Source organism: Macaca thibetana, chromosome 8 (assembly GCF_024542745.1).
Source record: "Macaca thibetana thibetana isolate TM-01 chromosome 8, ASM2454274v1, whole genome shotgun sequence".
Classification (NCBI taxonomy): domain Eukaryota; kingdom Metazoa; phylum Chordata; class Mammalia; order Primates; family Cercopithecidae; genus Macaca; species Macaca thibetana.
In genome coordinates this window covers 95,054,081-95,058,060 of record NC_065585.1, presented here as the reverse complement: position 1 = coordinate 95,058,060, position 3,980 = coordinate 95,054,081, and the positions used below count along the sequence as shown (strand labels likewise).

General features: G+C 38.8%; 1 pseudogene; it reads right to left on the bottom strand.

Moving 5' to 3' along the window:
- Nucleotides 1-396: 396 nt before the first annotated feature.
- Nucleotides 397-1,522, bottom strand: LOC126961481 (phosphoserine aminotransferase-like; annotated as a pseudogene).
- Between the last annotated feature and the right edge of the window lie 2,458 nt (nucleotides 1,523-3,980).

The following is a 3,980-nucleotide window of genomic DNA, read 5'->3' as shown; positions in this document are numbered from 1 at the left end:
TTCAGCACCTAGAGGGCCCCATTTACCGTCTATGCTGCGTGTTCCCATGATTCCAAAAATACTTCATTGCAACTTGCATTATTATATCCACAGGCCAGTTTGAAATCTAAGTAAAAAAAGTAGCAGCAAAGGCAAAATAAGCTGGAATTTGTTAGAAAAGCAAAGAGAAAATTTTTGAAAATGCTTCCAATTCAAGTCAGAATTAAGGTGAACATTAGTTCACACCAGCTTTGCAGAGCTGTAGATGTTTTGCTGTTGTTATTTCAAAAAAGAATCTATAATAAAAATGTTCATTTGAGAAAAATACTGTGTTTGTTAACTTTTTGTAGCTGTCCCCAAGTTACTTTAAACTTTGTATGCTTTTCAATAACAGAGTATATCCTGGTTAGGATCTGTTCATAGCTGATGCATCTCCAAAAATTTTTCATGAAGGCAGCCAGCTTCCGAACATGTTCAATCTTGACAGCATTATACAGAGAGGCCTGGATGCCTCCCACAGACCTATGCCCTTTCATGGACAACATATTGAGTTCAAGAGCTTTATCGAGAAATCTTTTTTCTAAAGCGTCATCTCCTTTGACATTGCCAATGCAGAATGGAATATTCATCTTGCTTCTATTTTGGGGCTCCACTGGACATGCGTAGAATCCTTGAGAATTATCAATAATCTCATAAATCATTTTGGATTTGATGGAGCTAAGCTTCTCCATGGCCACAGCACCTCCACTGTTTTTAATCCACTCCAGGACCAAGCCCATGATGTAGATGCTGAAACACGGAGGCACGTTATACAAGGAGCTGTTTCCAGCCTGCACCTTGTATTCCAGGACCGAGGGACACTCTCGGAGGGCAAACCCCAGTTGGTCATCACTGACAATCACCACGGTGACCCCCGCAGAGCCAGCGTTCTTCTAGGCACCAGCAAAAGTCACACCAAACTTGGAAACATCCGCTGGCTTGGACAGGAAGTGTGAGGGCATGTTACAAACCAGTACTGCTCCTTTGACATCGGTTATAAAGTCCAACTCCACATCGTGGACCGTCTCATTTGCTCGATAATACACGGAGGAGGCATCCGAGTTGAGGTTCCAGGTGCTTGGATCTGGAATTTTTGTATAATTCCCAAATTTAGAGTGAACAATATTTATAGTCCCAAATTCCTTGGCTTCTTCTGCAGCCTTAGCTGACCAAGCTCTTGTCACCACATAGGCTGCACTCTTTCCTACTTTCAAGCCAATCAGCTTTAAGGGGACAGCACTGAACTGCCTCGACCCACCTCCTTGCACAAAAATCACCTCGTAGTTGTCTCGAACAGCTAGCAATTCCCACACAAGAGTCTCTGCATTGTTAATAATCTTGGCAAAATCTAACGACCTACAACTCATTTCAAGAACACTAATGCCAATTCCTTTGTTTGTAATAATTCGTTTTGCATCTCTAACAACACTGAGTGTGGCAGCTTGGTTGTACCAGGTCCTAAGTTGACCACCTACCTCGGGGCGACCATGCTGCGGCTGCGTTGGTGGCGAGTCAGCCAAGGAGGACTGAGAGTGAACTACCAGCGTTCCCGGCCGCTGCGGTGCAAGTCTCACTGTTCTGAAATTTAAAAAAGTAAAATAAAAGTGTACATAAAACACATGCTTACGTACATGATCAAATGATATTCAACAATTTATAATTTATAAATATTACCTAAATGATTTATTTTAACAACCCAATGGTGGGTGCTATCATCACTTCCATTCCATTCCCCAGATGAAAAAACTGGGTCTCAGGGATGCTCTCTAACTGGCCCAAGATCAGAGAGCTCAGGCTCTCAAACACGTGTCCAGTGTTTGAAACTGTCTAGCCTGGCTCTCGCGTCTGTATCCTTCAACCATATAGTGTGCTGTTTTTGGTATATAAAACTTTTATCCAGCCTAATTTTGAATTTTCATTTTTTATTTATGAAAGTATTTTATTATTTAGAGTAAAATACATTTTAATTCTGTTCATTTTATACTTAAGGAAGTTTGTCTCTAGGTTTTAAAACCATATTTTAGTTTTGTTGTAAACAGGAAATGGCAAACAATGAATTTGATCATGTCTGACAACATTCAAAAGGCTTGGAAGGAGCAGCTTATAAAGCAGCTGTTTGATTGCTTACGGTAAAACTCATTGAACGATCCGATTCTTTCCTGGAAGATTTACTTAGGAATGAAATAATACTAGGGAAAAATAAGTATGGGCAATGAAATGTAAACTGGGAATCAAAATGAAAAGCATAATAATTTAAACACCTTGATGTTTTTTAATTGCTATATAAAAAGAAGACATTGACTAGGATGTGTGTAGGGGGAGGGAGTTTGCCTTTTTGAAACAGCAGGACTGCCATCTCTCCCAACTGAAGGACAATGGCTCGTGAATATACAGGGCACTGACACTGATGCCATTGAGCAAAAGCTTTTCTTAAGGCATATTCACCTGGCCCATCCCTAAGTTTACAAAATATTTTGTATGCATGGTACATGGGAGATGGAAAACTGTTAAAATGTCAAATCTCCTCCTAAAGAGGAAGAGTTTTGCAGACAAATCAAGAATGCAAACCATTTGTAAATCAGGGTTTTTTGTTTATTTGTTGATTTGTTTTTCTATGAAGTGTCTTTCGTAATTCAATGAAGGAGAGTATTTCAGTTCCAGATGAAAAATCTGAAGCATAGTGACAGAACATAACTATTATTCATTCACTGAGAGGCAAAAGAATCATTTTTAATACAAATGTTGAGACTTGTGAAAGTAAAATCTATTCCTCTAGAAAGTATGTAGAAAAAGAGCTTATATATAACCAAAATACATTACCGTTCTTACAATTAGTTTGAGGTTTGGTAATTTTACAAAAAAGACCTGCTTTTTGGAGGAGAAAGTGATTAAATTGTGCCTTCCTTTCTTTCTTTCTCTTTCTTTCTTTCTTTCTTTCTTTCTTTCTTTCTTTCTTTCTTTCTTTCTTTCTTTCTTCTTTCTTTCTTTCTTTCTTTCTTTCTTTCTTTTTCTTTCTTTCTTTCTTTCTTTCTTTCTCTTTCTTTCTTTCTTTCTTTCTTTCTTTCTTTCTTTCTTCCTTCCTTCCTTCCTTCTTCTTTTCTTCCTTCCTTCCTTCCTTTCTTTCTTTCTTTCTTTCTTTCTTTCTTTCTTTCTTTCTTTCTTTCTTTCTTTCTTTCTTTCTTTCTTTCTTTCTTTCTCTTTTTCTTTTTTTTCTGTCTTTCTCTCTCCCTCCCTCCCTCGCTCCTTCCTTCCTTCCTTCCCTTCCTTCCTTCCTTCCTTCCTTCCTACCTTCCTTCCTTCCTTCTTTCCTTCCTTCCTTCCTCCCTCCCTCCCTCTCTCTCTCTTTTTCTTTCTTTCTTTCTTCCTTTCTTTCTTTCTTTCTTTTTTTTTTCTTCTTTCTTTCTTTTTCTCTTTCTCTCTGTCTCTCTCTCTTTTTTTTTTTAACAGAGTTTCGTTCTGTTTCCCAGGCTAAAGTGCAGTGGTGCCATCTCAGCTCACTGCAACCTCCACCTCCTGGGTTCAAACGATTCTCCTGCCTCAGCCTCCCAAGAACCTGGGACTATAGTCACACACCACCATGCCTGGCTAATTTTTGTATTTTTAGTGAAGATGGGGTTTCACCATGTTGGCCAGGCTGGTCTCAAACTCCTGACCTCAAGTGATCCACCCGTCTTGGCCTCCCAAAGTGCTGGGATTATAGGTGTGAGCCACTGCAGCCAGCCAAATTGTGCTTTCTTTAAAATATATACTTCATGACTTTTGAAATTTGCAACCAGTAGATTTCATATCACAGCAGGCTTATCAAGAAGCTCAAATAATTTAGAATGAGAAGACTTCCCCTCTGGCAATATAATTTCCTACCTTGCTCAGAGATTAATACTTTAATCCTGGTATTGCTTGATTCATCATGCAATTCATATTCCTACCAATTAATCTCTATTCTGAGAAGATTTCAACTTAGT